The 25,464-nt window shown below is 39.5% G+C and overlaps 1 pseudogene; it reads right to left on the minus strand.

Annotated features, from left to right (window-relative positions):
• Nucleotides 1–9,414, minus strand: part of LOC128661329 (zinc finger protein 585A-like) — a 218,102-nt pseudogene extending 208,688 nt beyond the window's left edge.
• Nucleotides 9,415–25,464: the final 16,050 nt, after the last annotated feature.

Raw genomic sequence — 25,464 nt, forward strand, 5'->3', positions numbered from 1 at the left:
AAAATCATTGCATCACACAGGGTATCTTTCAAATAATTCAGGACACATAATAACAAAAAAAAAAGAAAAAAAAAAAGACAAAGCATAATCATAGTGATATATATAAGCAATGTATATCTGCCAGGTCCTGGTCCTCCTTAGGCTAAAATACAAATATCATGTGAATCATACAATCCCTTATTACACTGTTGAGGGGGTTTAAAGTAAAATAAAACAATCAAATAAAAAAATGAAAAGAGAAAGAAAGAAAAAAGGGGGAGAGAAAAAAAAAGGGGGGGCACCCCTCTCCCCTTCCTCCTCCACTCCAGGAGCCCTAATATTCGTTATTCACTATAGCAAGCTTTGGGTGCATAGTACCTCTGAAAGTTGCAATAAACTGTACTTGAATCTCTTTAGACTAACTTGATATTACATTCTTCCATTTATGAAAGAAGCGTTCAATTTGGGTTTCTGAGTTTATTGAGGTGTCCATTTGTTCCATAATTATCTGGTTTTTGAGTGATTACAATCACTTTTTACTTGCATGAAAAAACATTGTATATCATTATATAGTAAAAAGCAGTATTACATGATCTATGCACACAATGGTATAAATATACCTAACACTTGTGCTCTTGATACAAAGGGATTTATCAGACATATAATGTTCCCTTTATATATACAGTATGTGCTATTATCAGTTCTTGTGGCTTCTAACTAACATGAAAACATCTAACAGACATAATATCAAGTTACAGAACATGACACACATATTACATACCCAGTATACATGTAGGTTATAGTAGCCATTTAAATTAAACTGATTATGATCACATGACACACATATTACATACCCAGTATACATGTAGGTTATAGTAGCCATTTAAATTAAACCAATTATGATCACGTATGTACCAGTTACTGATATTGTGTCTCATTAAATAAAATCAGTTTCCCCTTAGTAATTCCTCTGGTATATAACATGTACAACTCTAAGCATCTATTGCTATAAGAAAAGGTTTATCCACATGATGTGCACATTAAGTATATCTCCCAGATGTCAATCATTTGAGAATGATGTTATTGTTTATATAATTCTCTAACACTCTATTCATATAAAGACTCCTTTATTCTGTAAATGTAATTATTTTCTCCCCTATGTAAATCAAACGTACAACTCCTAACAGTGGCATATTAATAAACAAAAATGTGGGTGCTTTGGTGGTGAATGGTTGTGTAAACTGGTCAGTATGAGGACAGATTTTTATATTCCTGTGTGGTGTTTGGATTCTATCAAATTTATATGAGAGAAACTGAGGTGCACATATATAGAGGAACAAAGGACAGCAGGAGAGCACTTCCAATCTGGGGCTTTTATAACTGGGATTTAGAAAGTATTATTTACAATAAAATCTCTTTTGATGCTTCTATTTAGAGAGTTTGTCCTCTTTAGGATCATTGTAAAAAGGATTGTACACTGTGTATATAAAGTTTATTTGTGTGTAAATATTTGCTGTTCTGTGATACCTAATTTCAATAAAAAAAACTTTTTTCCACTTTCTAAACATATGAAAGGTTTCTTTCCTTGTGAATCCTTTCATGAGTTTTCAGAGCACTCATATATGTAAAACTTTTTCCACACTCTGTACATGTGAAAGGCTTTTCTCCTGTGTGAATCCTTTCATGCTTTTTCAGATGACTCTTTTGTGTAAAACTTTTTCCACACTCTGTACATGTGAAAGGCTTTTCTCCTATGTGACTACTTTCATGAGTTTTCAGATGATTCATTTGTGTAAAACATTTGCCGCACTCAGTACATGTGTGTGGTTTCTCACCTGTGTGAATTTTGTAGTGTTCTAGTAGAGGAGACTTCCATCTAAAGCTTTTCTCACATTCTGTAGATTGAAAAGGTTTCTCCTTTGTATGAATCATTTGGCTAGACTGTAGACTTTTCCCTTCTTTAATATGTTTTGAAAACTCAGTAAATGTTTGTGGTTTATCCTCAGGGATAATAATATTATAAATGTTGTCCTCTTGTTTGATGACTAAATTACTCTCTGTACATAGTGATTGCTGCCAAGTTCCTGCCAATTCACCATCTCCTTTAAATATCTGCTGTGATATCCCCAATGTTTGTGAAAAGTCATTGGTGTCTAAGACTCTAGTGAAGGATAGATATGAACTATTGACCTGTTTGTCTACATGAAAAGAAATGGAATAAAGAAAAATAGGAATGTTTATTAAAAAAAGAGTATGTGACATAACCCCTGATACCCAATTCCTCACACACACACGGAGTACAGAACAGAGGCGGTCTTCTGGACATAGTGCAGCAGCCTAATCACATCCGGTGCTGCACTCCTCTGACTTCGGAGCGACTGGCCCCAGCCTGGGACTCCCGTAAGTGATCTACACTGAAGAGACATTACACACACACTCCTCACCAAAAGTAGAAAGTTTGGGCACTACGGCTAACAGAAAGTCACAGCATTTTGGAGATTAAATCACATAGCCTAGCACACTCATATAGTGGAAACTGGCTAGTGTACAATACTGAACTAAAAGAGCATAACCTCTTCATACTGTATAAAAAATAAAATAAAAAGGGGAACAAGCGGGGTGACCGGGTTACTGAGCAGTTTTGTAACGCTCCTATCTACGAGTACTGAGACATTTATTAGCTTTCAACTTTTGTCTAATAATGGAGAGGCAGAAGCTAGGAAGAATATTGCTATCAATGCTAGATGAACATTTTCAGAATCTACATAAGCTGATGGACCGATGTGTTCACAAACTACCAGGCATGTGCGGTGGTGAGTCGGAGGAACCATCTTCTAATATGTCTGGAGAGCAAGATACTATTCATAAGGAGAGGGAACCCGATGCTGCTTTGCTCTTGAGAAAGACCCCAGTGGCTGGAGATGATACCGCTAATAAGCTGCAGGCCAAGCAATGTGGGGCATCCATACAATTTGGGGAGGTCTTGAAATTGTCTGCAGAGTTGGGCCCAGACTGCGAATGGGGTGCGAGGTGGTAAGTGTCACGACAAAGAACCGGATCCTGCTTGATCCTACTCCTAGCGATATGGATATGGGTCTTCAGGGGCCTGTTAGTACAGGGAGAGGGAGATGCATCGAGAGACATTTGCTCCCCTACTTATATGTATCCACTTCTAGTTTGGCTCATAGCCGTTTGACCCTAATTTACAGAAGCTTACGGTGCTGGAAATCTGGGATAGGGTGAGTTCTGTATAGCACTTAAAAGTCAGCCGTGAGAGCGCTACAGTTATGTGCTGCAATTTGGTTCTCCAAGGTACACTTGTTCAATTGCATTTCTTCTAATTAGTGAGCCATGCCTGGTTTGACAATGGAACTGCGGCTTACTCTGTCATCTATGTTCTGCTGTTTTCGAGACATTGCTTATTATGTGTGATGGTGATTCTCACTTTTGACTGTACTTCATATAGATTACTCTAACCCATATGATGGTCACTAAGCTTGAGGTTGGGGAGATGTTATTTATATGTATGTTTCAACACTCTTAAATGCACAACCTTATTCGTTACTTGGTGGTTGAATCTGGAGTCCTAGCTGATTAGCTCTCCTCAGCATGATATGCTTGCTTATGAAGTTGAGCAGTTTATTTTTCACAGTTTCCTGCCTTCCTGAACATTTAAAACCACACGAACTTTCTACCAAATGTTTTGGGGACTCTGCTCTACAGACGTTCACCTGCTATTGCGGGAGACCCTTGAATAGATCTGTTATCCTTCTTTTAATAGAGATGCCCATAGGTATAAGCAGTTTCCAATGTGAGACTATATATCTAAATGTTCTAAAAAAAAAAGCTTTGCAGGTGCACTCCAAGATGATAAGCTACTTGATACCTACCCATAGTCAGCTTACAAATGTGTTGAGGATAACATTCTTTGTACACATGCCACTAGTTTAGACAGAGAAACTGTTAAGACTCACAATAATAGGTCTGAGTGTATATCAGCTAATCTACAATACTAACCATATTTTGGGTCTCATCTGTATCTGCTCTGTCTAAGATGCTTTTCTGTGATTAATGGGAACTGCAAACTCACATAAGAGTATTTATTATATAGTGTGCCTGTTTGGTATCTTCTGCTAATTATGCCTCCAGTTTATTGTTTACCTCCTTTCTTTCTATATAACCCTTGATATATGTAATCTTTGAAAACGAAGTGGTGTTGGGGTGGCTTTGCACGGGTTCTGTAAGTATGAAGATTTAAAATCAATAGCATATATCCTTACGCTTGACTTATTACCCACAGTATAATTGCAGTGCAGTTATTTCTAATAGGTCACTAGTGCTTAATCACGTTTTAGTTTTCTGGTTTGCCCTGTCAGCGGCCGGGATAGGGTAGCTCAATATTTTTATTCTTTAAAGCATGTCACTACCTATAGATGTCTACAAGGTAATACTGGATAAATCATCTTTGTCTTGCGGGGTCCATGTGTGGGCCATATTGAGGCTAAACCTCTCTAAGGGATCCTAATGGGAGGAAGTGTACACAGAGTTAATTCCTTGCTAAGACTCCACACCTTTATCTATATATCATTTTAAGAGAATAGTGCTGTTTTGGTTACAATTTTGAACATCCACAATTAATATATTTACTACAACCTCACCATGTTATAATTCTGGTTCCTGCTAACTTCATGTATCAAGTTTTATCAGATAGTAATTTTATTTACACTGAGAATTTTTTATAAGTAGACTCTGCTTTTACCAATATAGTACTTGAACATTCTTTAATTTTACTAAACCATAGTTTCTATATTTTAGGTTTATCTGACGCTGTGTAAGTTATAACATTATTAAGAGTTATGAACCTATTCATTTTAGTTCTCTAGTTTTGCTGAGCCATAGTCCCTATATTCTCTGCTTGTCTGAAGCTGTGTCAGTTATAACATTATTAACTGTTATGAACCTATATCATACTATCTCTTTTACCCTCCTTTTCTCTTTTTTTTATGTTTTCTGGACCTACCCATGGTCCTGGCAGACAGTGCAGGTCCAAAAGTGGCCTGCTCCACCCAAAAACCCCTCCTCTTAGTCTATTGAGTTAATTGGGGTCCAAAAGTGGCCTCAGCTGCTTCTGAGGGAAAAAATGAGGGAGATTTTCTCACCAAATATTATGTATTTCATCTAGCTCTCAGTTTGGTAATTGAATGTGATTGTTGTACCGAGTGTTACAGTCATGACTGTATGCATCTTTTTTTTTCACTTTGGTTTCCACTTCTTAATTTGTGTCCTATGTTTAATTGAGCAAACTGAATTTACTGTAAATGTTTGACCCTCAATAAAAATATAATAAAAAAAATAATATATAGTATGTTATATATTAAAAAATGTCTTCAGCTTTCTATTTTTAAATGTATTTACCTGTAAATCACAAATTAAAAAAAGCATGACATAGAATGTAAACATTGCTACATCATAGTAAACTATATTACTAATCAAAACAAGTTATAGGTCTCCATTAAACAAGGTGCGTGTGGATAATGTTCTCAGCCAGGGAACAAGTACATCAGTATTCTGGACAAGAGAGGTGGCATCTACCATCCTCATTTAACATTGCACAAGGAACTGCACATACAGCCATGCCCGGCTCATGCTCAACCAGTTGGGTGAGAACATGATGTCTTAATCATCACAGACTAATCATCAGTGTTAGATGTTTTGAGAGGGTAAGAAGCAGTGACCTTATGATAATCTTGAGCTTTCAGCTGTGGTTGTTCTATTTATATAAACAGCCAAAAATTTATTAGTTTAATAATACTCACTGTAAAATTAAGCACACAAATCAGTGGTGGTTCTGGGTTGGGGAACACTGGGGGAGTTGTGCGTGTTCCATGAGCGAGGTCAGGGCAGGGCATTTGTTGGACATGGTCTAAAAGGACAGAGGGGGGAGTAGTATTTTTTTACCCTCCTCCTCAGCCCAATGGAGGTTGCTCCGTATTTTTAACCATCGCTAACACAAATGTACTTAAAAGATGCAGATATAAATATAATAATTTATTTGTTTAATTAGTGATCTATTCTATTTTCCCAGTAATTAACCCCTTAAGGATCAACGACGTACAGGTACATTGTACAAAAAATGGTAGTTAACGACCAACGACGTACCCTGCATGTTGTTAGTGTTTTCAAGCGGTGGAAGTGATCCTGATCGCTTCCAGCCGCTTTCATGTAATTGCAGTGAAGCCTCGATATTGAGGCATCCTGCAATAAAAAATGTTAGCCATCCGATGCAGAGAGCCACTCTGTGGCCCTCTCTGCATCAGCCATCGATGGTCACAATTGTTGGTGGGTGGGAACAGTTGCAGGGAGGCGGGTGGGCGGCGTGCGTCAGAGGTGGGTGGGATCACGTGCGGGGTGCCGGAAGGGCACGGATGTGCGCACGTGCATGGGGGCGGGTGGGAACGCTACACTATGGTACCATTTTTTTGTAGGTTTTTTAGGGTTGGTTATTGAGGGGGGGCAGCTACACTACAGAAAAATATTTAAAAATAAAAAAACATACCAAATTTTATGGCAAACTGGTTACTGGCAGACAGCTGCCAGTACCCAAGATGGTGCACAATATTGTAGAGGGGGAGGGTTAGAGAGCTGTTTGGAGGGAACAGGGAGGTTGGGAACTAAGGGGGGATCCTACACAGCAGAATATGTTTTTTTTTAAAAAAAAAATTAAGAAAATACCTTTTATTTTAGTACTGGCAGACTTTCTTCCAGTACTTAAGATGGCGGGGAAAATTGTGGGGTGGGGGAGGAAAGAGAGCTGTTTGAGAGGGATCAGGGGGTGGGATGTGTCAGATGGGAGGCTGATCTCTACACTAAAGCTAAAATTAACCCTACAAGCTCCCTACAAGCTACCTAATTAACGCCTTCACTGCTGGACATAATACAAGTGTGGTGTGCAGCGGCATTTAGTGGCCTTCTAATTACCAAAAAGCCACACCAAAGCCATATACGTCTTCTATTTCTGAACAAAGGGGATCCCAGAGAAGCTTTTACAACCATTTGTGCCATAATTGTACAAGCTGTTTGTAAATAATTTCAGTGAGAAACCTAAAATTTTACAAAATTTAATGTATTTTTTTTTATTTGATCGCATTTGGCGGTGAAATGGTGGCCTATATCAATACTTTAGGTTGTCTACTACACTAAAGCTAAAATTAACCCTACAAGCTCCCTAATTAACCCCTTCATTGCTGGGCATAATACACGTGTGGTGCTCAGCAGCATTTAGCAGCCTTCTAATTACCAAAAAACAAAGCCAAAGCCATATATGTCTGCTATTTCTGAACAAAGGGGATCCCAGAGAAGATTTTACAACCATTTGTGAAATTATTGCACAAGCTGTTAGTAAATAATTTCAGTGAGAAACCTAAAGTTTGTGAAAAAGTGAACTTTTTTTTTTTTATTTGATCGCATTTGGTGGTGAAATGGTGGCATGAAATATACCAAAATGGGCCTAGATCAATACCTTGGGATGTCTTCTAAAAAAAAATATGATGATCTAAAATGGAAAAGGTAGAGTGCGCCACATAGTGCAAATCAGCCTGTATCATATAGAATATAGGAGAGCAGTAAAAATCCTACTCACGTGGTAAAAAGCACTAATGTGCAGTGTAAGCAGTCCGGAACCACCCTGTCATCCGGTAGACCCAAAGGTATTGCAGGAGCAGATAGTATCCTCGTCCCACCAGGGGGAGTCCAGAGATCCTAGGAGTACTGGCCGGGGGTATACGGAGCAGGAGCAACAGTTCGTGAGGGAGCCTTAACTCAGCTCAAGTAGGAGGAATACAGCTGAAAAATGCAGGGTGGTAACCTCAATAAGAGAGGTATTGCCAATAAAAGGTGCAGCAGTGAAAAAGAGAGATGAAGATGTTTTAAAAAAAAAACAATTAAAATGTATTGATATAATAAAAACAACATCAGCAACGCGTTTCTCAGTGTCCCAGCACTGTTTCATCACTGCTGTCAGGGTAGCAATACCGCTCTTATTGAGGTTACCGCCCTGCATTTTTCAGCTATACTCCTCCTACTTGAGCCGAGTTAAGGCTCCCTCACGAACTGTTGCTCCTGCTCCGTACACCCATGGCCAGTACTTCTAGGATCTCTGGACTCCCCTGGTGGGACGAGGATACCATCTGCTCCTGCAATACCTTTGGGTCTACCGGACGATAGGGTGGTTCCGGACTGCTTACACTGCACATTAGTGCTTTTTACCATGTGAGTAGGATTTTTACTGCTCTCCTATAATCTATATGATACAGGCTGATTTGCACTATATGGCGCCCTCTACTTTTTCCATTTTAGATCATCATCTCTTATGTCGTGGCTTGACACCCCAGAGGAGCTGCCTCTAGCCCTGGATGACTATTTTTTGAGTTTGAACAAGATTATTTTACCAGGACTATACCATTTTGGTTTATATTTGGACTTTTCATATTTTGTACATTTGTGTGCTTGAGACTGTATAGAATTCAACATATGTGTTTGGTTATACATCTTATATATATATATATATATATATATATATATATATATATATATATATATATATATATATATATATATATATTTATGTTTATTAATATATATGTCTAGATATACATCATATATTTATATATGATTTAGAATTATATCTGATTTATGATATATGTGCCAAATTAACTGTGGAATTTTGAGCCAATTGTTTTTTCTAGCTCTTTGCACACCTCATTAAGGAATTTATATTTGCGACTTTGTGACCTTTCCATCAACTACTTGGCGCCTCTTATAGGTACCTGTCTGGCTCTTGTGGCCATCTGTGTACAGTTATCTTCTTCTAAAAAAATATATATACATGTCAAGGGATATTCAGGGATTCCTGACAGATATCAGTGTTCCAATGTAACTATCGCTAATTTAAAATAAAAAAAATGGTTTGGAAATAGCAAAGTGCAACTTGTATTTATTGCCCTATAACTTGCAAAAAACATGTAAACATTGGGTATTTCTAAACAAAATTTAGAAACTACAGTATTTAGTATAGTTGTTTTTTGGTGGTTAAAGATGTGTAAATTATATGATATGATGAAAACAATGGTATCTTTTGAAAGTCCATTTAATGGCGACAAAAAAGATGTATAATATGTGTGGGAACAGTAAATGAGTAAGAGGAAAATTACACAAACACTGCAGAAATGTAAAAATAGCCCTGGTCCCAAATGGTCGGAAAATGGAAAAGTGCTGTGTTCCTTAAGGGGTTAAAGTCAGCATAATATCTATTTTACTCACCTAACACATATGAGTTCATGCTGATAACAGGCTCCAATGTCTGTGCTCAGGAAGAAGGTTCCCTTATTCACTCCAGTTACATCAATACCTGATATCTCTCAGTGATCTGGCCGTGTCTGTAAAAAGTATATTAAATGGTTTAAAAAGATAATAATAAATAATGATTCTGATTAACTGTACATATGGTATAATTAAAGGGACAGTCAAGTCCAAAAAAAAAGTTTCATGATTCAAATAGGGCATGTAATTTTAAACAACTTTCCAATTTACTTTTATCACCAATTTTGCTTTGTTCTCTTGGTATTTTCAGTTGAAACCTAAACCTTGGAGGGTCATATGCTAATTTCTTAGACCTTGAAGGCCGCCTCTAATCTGAAAGCATTTTGACTGTTTTTCACCACTAGAGGGCATTAGTTCATGTGTTTCACATTGTAAATTCATGTGCGTGAGCTCAATGTTATCTGAGGAGTGAGCACTGCTAAAATGCAAGTCTGTCAAATGAACTGAAATAAGGGGGCAGTCTGCAGAGGCTTAGATAAAAGGTAATAACAGAGGTAAAACGTGTATTATCATAACTGTGTTGGTTGTGCTAAACTTTGGAATGGGTAAAAAAGGGATTATCTATCTTTTTGAACAAAAAAAAATTCTGGTATTTACTGTCCCTTTAAAGGCACACATAACAGTTCATGTGATACAGATCAGCTGATTAGGTTATTACATATGTGCTATGGATTCACCACAAGCATTTAGTACAGTTATCTCTGTGAGTGTTATAATTGCCCCTTAAATATGAATCTTCCCAGATCTATACAACATAATGGTAGAAAATCTATTTAAGTGGGGCCCTATCACAACTTTACAAATATATTATAATCTTTGTTTTCTATCATTTATATGAAACAATATTTTCTCCTGAAAGAAATGTTACAAAATCAGTTGTTTAAATAGAAGTTAGATTGGTTACTGCAGTATTGGTATTGTACTTCCTACTAATTCTCAATGTCAGACATTTTATCATGTGCTCCACCCCCAGTCCTTTAACTTCTCTTGATCAATACGAGTTGTGTTAAATCACACTGCAAGGGTGTGTGGGAGAGATAGGCACTAAAATATTAATTTCAATTGTTATCTTGGATAGAGTTAAGAAAATAAAGAATTTGTGTTTACATAGAGTGGTAATATATGAGATGTTCTTTTGGCAAATTCAGTCCATTTAAAAGGACCATAAAATATAGAATTACAAAACCACAGATGCATAATAAAAATACAATGCAATAAAACTTACTATGATTTTTAAAAGAGCAATAGGTTGCTTTGTGATAAATGTAGTTCTGCACCTGTACCATGTGACAGCTATCAGCCAATAACAGACACAGATTTTAATATAATGGGAACTCCTGCATATGCTAAGTAGGAGCCGGAGCCTCAGGTCATTTAAAGGTTGTGTACAATTTAATAATGAAAATAAATTACAAACAGCAAACAGTTATTTTACATAAAAATAAAGGTGAAATTTCCCATACACTTTATACTATTTTATACACTGGTAAAACAAGTCATTAGAAACACTTTAAAGGGACAGCAAAGCCAAAATTAAACTTTTATGATTCAAATTTAACCCCTTAACGACCAACGACATATGGGGTACATCCTGCAAAACAATGCAGTTAACGACCAAGGACGTACCCCATACGTTCTTGATCTTTGAAAGCGGTGGAAGCGATCCTGATTGCTTCCAGCCACTTTCATGTTACTGCAGTGATGCCTCGATATTGAGGTATCCTGCATTAACAGTTTTTAGCAGTCCGATGCAGAGAGATTCTCTGCATTGGCCTTCGATGGCCGTGATCGTTGGCGGGTGGGAGCTGATCCAGGGAAATGGGTGGGCGGCCATCAGTGGAGGAGGGGGGCGGGCTCACGTACGGGTGTGCGCATGGGTGCACGTGCACGGGAGCGCATGCGCTCGTAAGCACGATGATGGGTGCGCAGGCGGTTTACACAGGACAAAATGGATCAGTAGTGAGGTGGGAAAGAGGACTGGGGAGGGTAGTAATTTTAAATGAAGGGATCTGGGAGAGAGTGGGGGGTAGGATGTTGAGGGGGGGCAGCTACACTACAGAAAAATTCAATATTTATTTCAAAATATGGTGCACAGTAAGGCAGAGGGGGGTTAGAGAGCTGTGGGGGGATCCTACACAGCAGAATTAAAAAAAAAAAAAAAAAAAAGCCCCCTCCCAAAAAAACAATTTTTTTTTTATTTTAGTACTGACAGACTTTCTGCCAGTACTTCAGATTGGGGGGGCAATTGTGGGGTGGGGGAGGGAAAAGAGCTGTTTGGGAAGGATCAGGGGGTGGGATGTGTCAGGTGGGAGGCTGATCTCTACACTAAAGCTAAAATTAACCCTGCAAGCTCTCTACAAGCTACCTAATTAACGCCTTCACTGCTGGGCATAATACAAGTGTGGTGTGCAGCGGCATTTAGCAGCCTTCTAATTACCAAAAAGCCACGCCAAAGCCTTATATGTCTGCTATTTCTGAACAAAGGGGATCCCAGAGAGGCTTTTACAACCAAAAGAGGCTGCTTCTTGGTTGGTAACTAGCCATAGAATAAGCTATTATGCTGTTGTTCGTTCTCAGGTTGAGTGCTTCTCTCTTTTTATTTATGCAAATTATGACACTTGGAGAAGTCTCCCTAAGTGTGATGTGGGAATCCAGACGTGGACCTGTTGCTCAGTGTGCCTAGAGGGATGCACCTCACTGACAAGGCTCACAATAAGCCGAAACGTACATCTGGGGTTTTGCCGTGTATCTCGTTCAGAGAAGGATTGCCTGGTATTTCGGTGCTGGACTGTACTGTGAAGTCAGGATCAGACTGATATGCTTCAGGAAAGTTCTTCTCTGTGAAAGGCACATGTTGAGCAAAAAGAGGCTGCTTCTTGGGTGGTAACTAGCCATAGAACAAGCTATTATGCTATTGTTCATTCTCAGGTTGAGCGCTTCTCTCTTTTTATTTATGCAAATTATGACACTTGGGGGAAGTCTCCCTAAGTGTGATGCGGGAATCCAGACGTGGACCCGTTGCTCAGTGTGCCTAGAGGGATATGGCTGCACCTCACTGACGAGGCCCACAATAGGCCGAAATGTACGTTTTTAATTTGATCGCATTTGGCGGTGAAATGGTGCATTAAATATACCAAAATGGGCCTAGATCAATACTTTGGGATGTCTTCTAAAAATATATATATATACATGTCAAGGGATATTCAGGGATTCCTGACAGATATCGGTATATATTTATTGCCCTATAACTTGCAAAAAAGCAAAGAACATGTAAACATTGGGTATTTCTAAACTCAGGACAAAATTTAGAAACTATTTAGCATGGTTGTTTTTTGGTGGTTGTAGATGTGTAACATATTTTTGAGGGTCAAAGTTAGAAAAAGTGTGTTTTTTTCCATTTTTTCCCTCATATTTTATAATTTTTATAATAAGATAAGATAAGATGAAAATAATGGTATCTTTAGAAAGTCCATTTAATGGCGAGAAAAAACATAATTTATGTAAGAACTTACCTGATAAATTCATTTCTTTCATATTAGCAAGAGTCCATGAGCTAGTGACGTATGGGATATACATTCCTACCAGGAGGGGCAAAGTTTCCCAAACCTCAAAATGCCTATAAATACACCCCTCACCACACCCACAATTCAGTTTAACGAATAGCCAAGAAGTGGGGTGATAAAAAAGTGCGAAAGCATATAAAATAAGGAATTGGAATAAATGTGCTTTATACAAAATCATAACCACCACAAAAAAAGGGCGGGCCTCATGGACTCTTGCTAATATGAAAGAAATGAATTTATCAGGTAAGTTCTTACATAAATTATGTTTTCTTTCATGTAATTAGCAAGAGTCCATGAGCTAGTGACGTATGGGATAATGATTACCCAAGATGTGGATCTTTCCACACAAGAGTCACTAGAGAGGGAGGGATAAAATAAAGACAGCCAATTCCTGCTGAAAATAATCCACACCCAAAATAAAGTTTAATGAAAAACATAAGCAGAAGATTCAAACTGAAACCGCTGCCTGAAGTACTTTTCAACCAAAAACTGCTTCAGAAGAAGAAAATACATCAAAATGGTAGAATTTAGTAAAAGTATGCAAAGAGGACCAAGTTGCTGCTTTGCAAATCTGATCAACCGAAGCTTCATTCCTAAACGCCCAGGAAGTAGAAACTGACCTAGTAGAATGAGCTGTAATCCTCTGAGGCGGAGTTTTACCCGACTCAACATAGGCAAGATGAATTAAAGATTTCAACCAAGATGCCAAAGAAATGGCAGAAGCTTTCTGGCCTTTTCTAGAACCGGAAAAGATAACAAATAGACTAGAAGTCTTTCGGAAAGATTTAGTAGCTTCAACATAATATTTCAAAGCTCTAACATCCAAAGAATGCAACGATTTCTCCTTAGAATTCTTAGGATTAGGACATAATGAAGGAACCACAATTTCTCTACTAATGTTGTTGGAATTCACAACTTTAGGTAAAAATTCAAAAGAAGTTCGCAACACCGCCTTATCCTGATGAAAAATCAGAAAAGGAGACTCACAAGAAAGAGCAGATAATTCAGAAACTCTTCTGGCAGAAGAGATGGCCAAAAGGAACAAAAAACTTTCCACGAAAGTAATTTAATGTCCAATGAATGCATAGGTTCAAATGGAGGAGCTTGAAGAGCCCCCAGAACCAAATTCAAACTCCAAGGAGGAGAAATTGACTTAATGACAGGCTTTATACGAACCAAAGCTTGTACAAAACAATGAATATCAGGAAGAATAGCAATCTTTCTATGAAAAAGAACAGAAAGAGCAGAGATTTGTCCTTTCAAGGAACTTGCGGACAAACCCTTATCTAAACCATCCTGAAGAAACTGTAATATTCTCGGTATTCTAAAAGAATGCCAAGAAAAATGATGAGAAAGACACCAAGAAATATAAGTCTTCCAGACTCTATAATATATCTCTCTAGATACAGATTTACGAGCCTGTAACATAGTATTAATCACAGAGTCAGAGAAACCTCTTTGACCAAGAATCAAGCGTTCAATCTCCATACCTTTAAATTTAAGGATTTCAGATCCTGATGGAAAAAAGGACCTTGAGACAGAAGGTCTGGTCTTAACGGAAGAGTCCACGGTTGGCAAGAGGCCATCCGGACAAGATCCGCATACCAAAACCTGTGAGGCCATGCCGGAGCTACCAGCAGAACAAACGAGCATTCCTTCAGAATCTTGGAGATTACTCTTGGAAGAAGAACTAGAGGCGGAAAGATATAGGCAGGATGATACTTCCAAGGAAGTGATAATGCATCCACTGCCTCCGCCTGAGGATCCCGGGATCTGGACAGATACCTGGGAAGTTTCTTGTTTAGATGAGACGCCATCAGATCTATTTCTGGAAGTTCCCACATTTGAACAATCTGAAGAAATACCTCTGGGTGAAGAGACCATTCGCCCGGATGCAACGTTTGGCGACTGAGATAATCCGCTTCCCAATTGTCTATACCTGGGATATGAACCGCAGAGATTAGACAGGAGCTGGATTCCGCCCAAAACAAAATTCGAGATACTTCTTTCATAGCCAGAGGACTGTGAGTCCCTCCTTGATGATTGATGTATGCCACAGTTGTGACATTGTCTGTCTGAAAACAAATGAACGATTCTCTCTTCAGAAGAGGCCAAAACTGAAGAGCTCTGAAAATTGCACGGAGTTCCAAAATATTGATCGGTAATCTCACCTCCTGAGATTCCCAAACTCCTTGTGCCGTCAGAGACCCCCACACAGCTCCCCAACCTGTGAGACTTGCATCTGTTGAAATTACAGTCCAGGTCGGAAGCACAAAAGAAGCCCCCTGAATTAAACGATGGTGATCTGTCCACCACGTTAGAGAGTGTCGAACAATCGGTTTTAAAGATATTAATTGAGATATCTTTGTGTAATCCTTGCACCATTGATTCAGCATACAGAGCTGAAGAGGTCGCATGTGAAAACGAGCAAAGGGGATCGCGTCCGATGCAGCAGTCATAAGACCTAGAATTTCCATGCATAAGGCTACCGAAGGGAATGATTGTGACTGAAGGTTTCGACAAGCTGCAATCAATTTTAGACGTCTCTTGTCTGTTAAAGACAGAGTCATGGACACTGAATCTATCTGGAAACCCAGAAAGGTTACCCTTGTCTGAGGAATCAAAGAACTTTTTGGTAAATTGATCCTCCAACCATGATCTTGAAGAAACAACACAAGTCGATTCGTATGAGATTCTGCTAAATGTAAAGACTGAGCAAGTACCAAGATATCGTCCAAATAAGGAAATACCACAATACCCTGTTCTCTGATTACAGACAGAAGGGCACCGAGAACCTTTGAAAAAATTCTTGGAGCTGTAGCTAGGCCAAACGGTAGAGCCACAAACTGGTAATGCTTGTCCAGAAAAGAGAATCTCAGGAACTGATAATGATCTGGATGAATCGGAATATGCAGATATGCATCCTGTAAATCTATTGTGGACATATAATTCCCTTGCTGAACAAAAGGCAAGATAGTCCTTACAGTTACCATCTTGAACGTTGGTATCCTTACATAACGATTCAATATTTTTAGATCCAGAACTGGTCTGAAGGAATTCTCCTTCTTTGGTACAATGAAGAGATTTGAATAAAACCCCATCCCCTGTTCCGGAACTGGAACTGGCATAATTACTCCAGCCAACTCTAGATCTGAAACACAATTCAGAAATGCTTGAGCTTTCACTGGATTTACTGGGACACGGGAAAGAAAAAATCTCTTTGCAGGAGGTCTCATCTTGAAACCAATTCTGTACCCTTCTGAAACAATGTTCTGAATCCAAAGATTGTGAACAGAATTGATCCAAATTTCTTTGAAAAAACGTAACCTGCCCCCTACCAGCTGAGCTGGAATGAGGGCCGCACCTTCATGTGGACTTAGAAGCAGGCTTTGCCTTTCTAGCAGGCTTGGATTTATTCCAGACTGGAGATGGTTTCCAAACTGAAACTGCTCCTGAGGATGAAGGATCAGGCTTTTGTTCTTTGTTGAAACGAAAGGAACGAAAACGATTATTAGCCCTGTTTTTACCTTTAGATTTTTTATCCTGTGGTAAAAAAGTTCCTTTCCCACCAGTAACAGTTGAAATAATAGAATCCAACTGAGAACCAAATAATTTGTTACCCTGGAAAGAAATAGAAAGTAGAGTTGATTTAGAAGCCATATCAGCATTCCAAGTCTTAAGCCATAAAGCTCTTCTAGCTAAAATAGCTAGAGACATAAACCTGACATCAACTCTGATAATATCAAAAATGGCATCACAGATAAAATTATTAGCATGCTGAAGAAGAAGAATAATATCATGAGAATCATGATTTGTTACTTGTTGCGCTAAAGTTTCCAACCAAAAAGTTGAAGCTGCAGCAACATCAGCCAATGATATAGCAGGTCTAAGAAGATTACCTGAACACAGATAAGCTTTTCTTAGAAAGGATTCAATTTTCCTATCTAAAGGATCTTTAAACGAAGTACCATCTGACGTAGGAATGGTAGTACGTTTAGCAAGGGTAGAAATAGCCCCATCAACTTTAGGGATTTTGTCCCAAAATTCTAACCTGTCAGACGGTACAGGATATAATTGCTTAAAACGTTTAGAAGGAGTAAATGAATTACCCAATTTATCCCATTCTTTGGAAATTACTGCAGAAATAGCATTAGGAACAGGAAAAACTTCTGGAATAACCACAGGAGATTTAAATACCTTATCTAAACGTTTAGAATTAGTATCAAGAGGACCAGAATCCTCTATTTCTAAAGCAATTAATACTTCTTTAAGTAAAGAACGAATAAATTCCATTTTAAATAAATATGAAGATTTATCAGCATCAATCTCTGAAACAGAATCCTCTGAACCAGAAGAGTCATCAGAATCAGAATGATGATGTTCATTTAAAAATTCATCTGTAGGGAGAGAAGTTTTAAAAGATTTTTTACGTTTACTAGAAGGAGAAATAACAGACATAGCCTTCTTGATGGATTCAGAAACAAAATCTCTTATGTTATCAGGAACATTCTGCACCTTAGATGTTGAAGGAACTGCAACAGACAATGGTACTTTACTAAAGGAAATATTATCTGCATTAACAAGTTTGCCATGACAATTAATACAAACAACAGCCGGAGGAATAGCTACCAAAAGTTTACAGCAGATACACTTAGCTTTGGTAGATCCAGCACTAGACAGCGATTTTCCTGTAGTATCTTCTGACTCAGATGCAACGTGAGACATCTTGCAATATGTAAGAGAAAAAACAACATATAAAGCAAAATTGATCAAATTCCTTAAATGACAGTTTCAGGAATGGGAAAAAATGCCAAAGAACAAGCTTCTAGCAACCAGAAGCAATGAAAAATGAGACTTAAATAATGTGGAGACAAAAGCGACGCCCATATTTTTTTAGCGCCAAATAAGACGCCCACATTATTTGGCGCCTAAATGCTTTTGGCGCCAAAAATGACGCCACATCCGGAACGCCGACATTTTTGGCGCAAAATAACGTCAAAAAATGACGCAACTTCCGGCGACACGTATGACGCCGGAAACGAAAAAGAATTTTTGCGCCAAAAAAGTCTGCGCCAAGAATGACGCAATAAAATGAAGCATTTTCAGCCCCCGCGAGCCTAACAGCCCACAGGGAAAAAGAGTCAAATTTTTGAAGGTAAGAAAAAATTAATAATTCAAATGCATACTCCCAAATATGAAACTATATAAAAAGAAATTCCTGAGGAGGAAAAAACTTAAGAGGATGCGCTTGGAACACAGGTTATCAAAGTGGGACCTAACACTTTATGATTGGGTTTGTACCCGTATGCATAAATAAAAAAAAAATATTTTTATAAACAGCACAGTGTTTGGTATGTGTAAAAAATTTTATAATAATGACGAAAATAAATTGTGTGTAAAACAAGTGCTCAGGACAATTTGTGTATAATATTAGTGATGCATTGAAATAATCAGATATCACAGATAAACAATGATATTTGTGGCGATTAGTAAAATATATAAAAAAAGTACTTATCAATGTCCCAAAAATTGCTGTGATGTAAAAAATAAGTGTCCAATCCTAATATGTGAACGGTGATGTGTTCAGGTGTTTGGCGTGCTCCTCTTGTGTCCCGCGGTGCGATGGGTCAGGGTGTCTAGAATGGAAGATAAACAAGGGGCGCCAACATAGTGTGAATCGTTCAAACAACAAATATAAAAGTGATGTGCAAAAAACTACTCACAAGGAAAGTGGCACCTTAAATGAATAAGGTGCGATAAAGCAGGCTGACATTCAAATTCCAGCAGTCAGTACGCTGGAGGTCTCACCCAGAGGACCTGTGGAATCCAGATAGGCGTCTAGAAAGTAGCACCCACGTTTTTTAGGGCCAATGGCCGGACCAGGTGAGCTGCAAGCTGATAGGTGTTCTCCTGCTGCACTCACGCCACCGAGACTTTTCTCCAAAAACGACAGTGTCAGTGTATGAAAGGTTCCGTGGTAAAAGTCCTGTTTCAAAAACAAGTGGATCGTGGAAAGAAGCAAAAATACCGGGTCGTGGTATAAAACAAACAGTATTTATTTTGCAACGCGTTTCTCAGTCTATTCCAGACCGTTTCATCAGGCATCAGACTGCTGGAATTTGAATGTCAGCCTGCTTTATCGCACCTTATTCATTTAAGGTGCCACTTTCCTTGTGAGTAGTTTTTTGCACATCACTTTTATATTTGTTGTTTGAACGATTCACACTATGTTGGCGCCCCTTGTTTATCTTCCAAATATGAAACTGACTGTCTGAAAAATAAGGAAAGTTGAACATTCTGAGTCAAGGCAAATAAATGTTTGAATACATATATTTAGAACTTTATAAACAAAGTGCCCAACCATAGCTTAGAGTGTCACAGAAAATAAGATTTACTTACCTCAGGACACTCATCTACATGTTTGTAGAAAGCCAAACCAGTACTGAAACGAGAATCAGCAGAGGTAATGGTATATATAAGAGTATATCGTCGATCTGAAAAGGGAGGTAAGAGATGAATCTCTACGACCGATAACAGAGAACCTATGAAATAGACCCCGTAGAAGGAGATCACTGCATTCAAATAGGCAATACTCTCCTCGCATCCCTCTGACATTCACTGCACGCTGAGAGGAAAACCGGGCTCCAACTTGCTGCGGAGCGCATATCAACGTAGAATCTAGCACAAACTTACTTCACCACCTCCATCGGAGGCAAAGTTTGTAAAACTGAATTGTGGGTGTGGTGAGGGGAGTATTTATAGGCATTTTGAGGTTTGGGAAACTTTGCCCCTCCTGGTAGGAATGTATATCCCATACGTCACTAGCTCATGGACTCTTGCTAATTACATGAAAGAAAACGATATATAATATGTGTGGGTACAGTAAATGAGTAAGAGGAAAATTACAGCTAAACACAAACATCGCAAAAATGTAAAAATAGCCTTGGTCCCAGACGGTCAGAAAATGCAAAAGTGCTGTGGTCCTTAAGGGGTTAAATGACTTTCCAATTTCCTTCTATTATCAAATCTGCTTTATTCCCTTGGGGACCTTTGCGGCAAAGCATATAATGCACTATGGTGCGCTGGTTGCTGATTAGTGGCACATACAAGCCTCTTGCCATTGGCTCACCCTATATGCTCAGCTAGCTCCCAGTATTGCATTGCTGCTGCTTCAGTAAAGGATACCTATTTAAATAATGAAAAAGATTTAGTTTCTTGTTTAAGTGAAAATTAAAATTACATGACACTGCCCCTTTAAGTCTGTGATCATGTGACATAAACAGCAGCAGCTGAAGGTGCAGAATACACTTACTAAGGTCTTGTTAGGGGTTAATGTGAACCTGACTAGAGCCATCTTGTTCCTTGCAGCCATCTTGTGATGATTGGCCTCCATTTTGTAATGATTAGACTTTATTATAATGGGTTATTCTGTAGTGAGAAATACATGTTTGTTATTGTATTTTCCTTAGCCGGTTAGCCTTGTAGAAGTTCCGTGGCCGTAAGCCCAGAAGAATATTATATCAACAAGATGGTCCAGCGACCTTGTTGTCTTCACAGATGCATGGTTTATTATGACTATCAGATATTGTTTATGAGCTAGTGAATTTCCAGAATCACACTGTGTTTAACTGTGTATAACTGTGTAAAATGACGCGGCCATAACGTGTCATCCCCTTAACCCCATATGCTGTTACTGAAGTCTATAAGACATGCTTGCACTGTTCAATAAACATGAATAGCTTTGGATCATTGCTGCGTGGTCTGAATCTGTTCTAAGGAGATCCTTATTAGATAATCTACATCTGCTTCAGGTGGTACAGTGGGCCCGCGGCTTCGGCCTGACTCTGTGAATCTGAACCTAAATTTAGTCTTGTAATAGGTGTTGGTAATATATGATAAAGGGTTAAGGGGTTCCTGCGGTTGAGGTGCAGGTTTGCGGAGGTTAAAGTCCTGCCGGAAGTTGTGATAACCCCGCCAGCCAGGTTAATAGTCCTGTGCTGGTTTAAGACAGATATTGTAGTTCTGTCTGTGATAAGCGCGCAAGAGATAAGAGTTAGCATGCAATTTGATGGGAGGTTTTAAGTTAAAGGGCCACTGTAAGTAAATATTTTCTATGCCTGTTACTAACTAACTACCCCAAATACGCTTTTTATCAATAGCATTTCATTAACATATCTCTACCGTATATCAGAAATCTTGTCTGCTAATTTAATTGTTTTCCAAACCCACTCCGTGGGTATCCTTTGCTCTGTACCAATCCGTTTACAATACCTAGGTTTCAAAATGGCGCTTTAAACACAAAGTTATTGGTTTAAGTATTTTAAACACTCAGTGCTGAAAATAGTGGGCAGGATAACGTGACATCATCGGCGAATAAAAGATATAACTTTTAGAACGTTATGAAACTTTGTTTTGTAGAAAATATAGGTCAGTAGGTTTTAATTAATGTTTATTAACTTTAATATGTTAGTTGTTTAGCTTAAAAATTATAACAGAAAGTAATCCTTTAAGTTCCCCGTGCAAGTTGGCAGTGCTTTGTCACAGTGAGTGAGACTCACGTGTGTGTTAAAGTTTTCCATATCCATTTCTATAATAGAGTTTTGTTACCCACCTGAAACTCATGTTTTATATCTGATGCTTTGCTTATTTATTTTTTACTGCTATAAAATTGTGCTGTGCTTAAAAAATATTAAGTGGCTATGCATGTTATTATTGTTGCTATTATTGTGTTGAGGAATGGGATCTGCTTATAGATAATAATGCACAGGGAAGAGTACATATTTAATGTCTACAAAAGGGTTAATAGTTTTATTAAAGACAGAAACATTTCAGTCAGTAAGCACTGCTGTGTAAATTTAATGATCAATCTCTGTGCTAAAGAATGTAGCGGGCAAAGAAGGGGGGCCGCCACTGAGCGCACACACAGATCAGAGAACAGAAAGAAAAAAAACTGTTACAGCAGCTCCGTTTGAAATTTTGTATAATGTGATGCATAATGTGTGATGGTCTGTCGGTTCTCACTGTGGTATACGTGTAACAGATTTACTCTAAACCAAAAAACAGAATGTATTATTTGAAAAAAATTTGTCCCAATCTGTGCAGAAAAACAGAATTTATGTTTACCTGATAAATTACTTTCTCCAACGGTGTGTCCGGTCCACGGCGTCATCCTTACTTGTGGGATATTCTCTTCCCCAACAGGAAATGGCAAAGAGCCCAGCAAAGCTGGTCACATGATCCCTCCTAGGCTCCGCCTACCCCAGTCATTCGACCGACGTTAAGGAGGAATATTTGCATAGGAGAAACCATATGGTACCGTGGTGACTGTAGTTAAAGAAAATAAATTATCAGACCTGATTAAAAAAACCAGGGCGGCCGTGGACCGGACACACCGTTGGAGAAAGTAATTTATCAGGTAAACATAAATTCTGTTTTCTCCAACATAGGTGTGTCCGGTCCACGGCGTCATCCTTACTTGTGGGAACCAATACCAAAGCTTTAGGACACGGATGAAGGGAGGGAGCAAATCAGGTCACCTAAATGGAAGGCACCACGGCTTGCAAAACCTTTCTCCCAAAAATAGCCTCAGAAGAAGCAAAAGTATCAAACTTGTAAAATTTGGTAAAAGTGTGCAGTGAAGACCAAGTCGCTGCCCTACATATCTGATCAACAGAAGCCTCGTTCTTGAAGGCCCATGTGGAAGCCACAGCCCTAGTGGAATGAGCCGTGATTCTTTCGGGAGGCTGCCGTCCGGCAGTCTCGTAAGCCAATCTGATGATGCTTTTAATCCAAAAAGAGAGAGAGGTAGAAGTTGCTTTTTGACCTCTCCTTTTACCGGAATAAACAACAAACAATGAAGATGTTTGTCTAAAATCCTTTGTAGCATCTAAATAGAATTTTAGAGCGCGAACAACATCCAAATTGTGCAACAAACGTTCCTTCTTTGAAACTGGTTTCGGACACAGAGAAGGTACGATAATCTCCTGGTTAATGTTTTTGTTAGAAACAACTTTTGGAAGAAAACCAGGTTTAGTACGTAAAACCACCTTATCTGCATGGAACACCAGATAAGGAGGAGAACACTGCAGAGCAGATAATTCTGAAACTCTTCTAGCAGAAGAAATTGCAACTAAAAACAAAACTTTCCAAGATAATAACTTAATATCAACGGAATGTAAGGGTTCAAACGGAACCCCCTGAAGAACTGAAAGAACTAAGTTGAGACTCCAAGGAGGAGTCAAAGGTTTGTAAACAGGCTTAATTCTAACCAGAGCCTGAACAAAGGCTTGAACATCTGGCACAGCTGCCAGCTTTTTGTGAAGTAACACAGACAAGGCAGAAATCTGTCCCTTCAGGGAACTAGCAGATAATCCTTTTTCCAATCCTTCTTGAAGGAAGGATAGAATCTTAGGAATCTTAACCTTGTCCCAAGGGAATCCTTTAGATTCACACCAACAGATATATTTTTTCCAAATTTTGTGGTAAATCTTTCTAGTTACAGGCTTTCTGGCCTGAACAAGAGTATCGATAACAGAATCTGAGAACCCTCGCTTCGATAAGATCAAGCGTTCAATCTCCAAGCAGTCAGCTGGAGTGAAACCAGATTCGGATGTTCGAACGGACCCTGAACAAGAAGGTCTCGTCTCAAAGGTAGCTTCCAAGGTGGAGCTGATGACATATTCACCAGATCTGCATACCAAGTCCTGCGTGGCCACGCAGGAGCTATCAAGATCACCGACGCCCTCTCCTGATTGATCCTGGCTACCAGCCTGGGGATGAGAGGAAACGGCGGGAACACATAAGCTAGTTTGAAGGTCCAAGGTGCTACTAGTGCATCCACTAGAGCCGCCTTGGGATCCCTGGATCTGGACCCGTAGCAAGGAACTTTGAAGTTCTGACGAGAGGCCATCAGATCCATGTCTGGAATGCCCCACAGCTGAGTGACTTGGGCAAAGATTTCCGGATGGAGTTCCCACTCCCCCGGATGCAATGTCTAACGACTCAGAAAATCCGCTTCCCAATTTTCCACTCCTGGGATGTGGATAGCAGACAGGTGGCAGGAGTGAGACTCCGCCCATAGAATGATTTTGGTCACTTCTTCCATCGCTAGGGAACTCCTTGTTCCCCCCTGATGGTTGATGTACGCAACAGTTGTCATGTTGTCTGATTGAAACCGTATGAACTTGGCCCTCGCTAGCTGAGGCCAAGCCTTGAGAGCATTGAATATCGCTCTCAGTTCCAGAATATTTATCGGTAGAAGAGATTCTTCCCGAGACCAAAGACCCTGAGCTTTCAGGGATCCCCAGACCGCGCCCCAGCCCATCAGACTGGCGTCGGTCGTGACGATGACCCACTCCGGTCTGCGGAATGTCATCCCTTGTGACAGGTTGTCCAGGGACAGCCACCAACGGAGTGAGTCTCTGGTCCTCTGATTTACTTGTATCTTCGGAGACAAGTCTGTATAGTCCCCATTCCACTGACTGAGCATGCACAGTTGTAATGGTCTTAGATGAATGCGCGCAAAAGGAACTATGTCCATTGCCGCTACCATCAAACCGATCACTTCCATGCACTGCGCTATGGAAGGAAGAGGAACGGAATGAAGTATCCGACAAGAGTCTAGAAGTTTTGTTTTTCTGGCCTCTGTCAGAAAAATCCTCATTTCTAAGGAGTCTATTATTGTTCCCAAGAAGGGAACCCTCGTTGACGGAGATAGAGAACTCTTTTCCACGTTCACTTTCCATCCGTGAGATCTGAGAAAGGCCAGGACAATGTCCGTGTGAGCCTTTGCTTGAGGAAGGGACGACGCTTGAATCAGAATGTCGTCCAAGTAAGGTACTACAGCAATGCCCCTTGGTCTTAGCACAGCTAGAAGGGACCCTAGTACCTTTGTGAAAATCCTTGGAGCAGTGGCTAATCCGAAAGGAAGCGCCACGAACTGGTAATGCTTGTCCAGGAATGCGAACCTTAGGAACCGATGATGTTCCTTGTGGATAGGAATATGTAGATACGCATCCTTTAAATCCACTGTGGTCATGAATTGACCTTCCTGGATGGAAGGAAGAATAGTTCGAATGGTTTCCATCTTGAACGATGGAACCTTGAGAAACTTGTTTAAGATCTTGAGATCTAAGATTGGTCTGAACGTTCCCTCTTTTTTGGGAACTATGAACAGATTGGAGTAGAACCCCATCCCTTGTTCTCTTAATGGAACAGGATGAATCACTCCCATTTTTAACAGGTCTTCTACACAATGTAAGAATGCCTGTCTTTTTACGTGGTCTGAAGACAACTGAGACCTGTGGAACCTCCCCCTTGGGGGAAGCCCCTTGAATTCCAGAAGATAACCTTGGGAGACTATTTCTAGCGCCCAAGGATCCAGAACATCTCTTGCCCAAGCCTGAGCGAAGAGAGAGAGTCTGCCCCCCACCAGATCCGGTCCCGGATCGGGGGCCAACATTTCATGCTGTCTTGGTAGCAGTGGCAGGTTTCTTGGCCTGCTTTCCCTTGTTCCAGCCTTGCATTGGTCTCCAAGCTGGCTTGG

Source organism: Bombina bombina, chromosome 5 (assembly GCF_027579735.1).
Source record: "Bombina bombina isolate aBomBom1 chromosome 5, aBomBom1.pri, whole genome shotgun sequence".
Taxonomy (NCBI): Eukaryota; Metazoa; Chordata; class Amphibia; order Anura; family Bombinatoridae; genus Bombina; species Bombina bombina.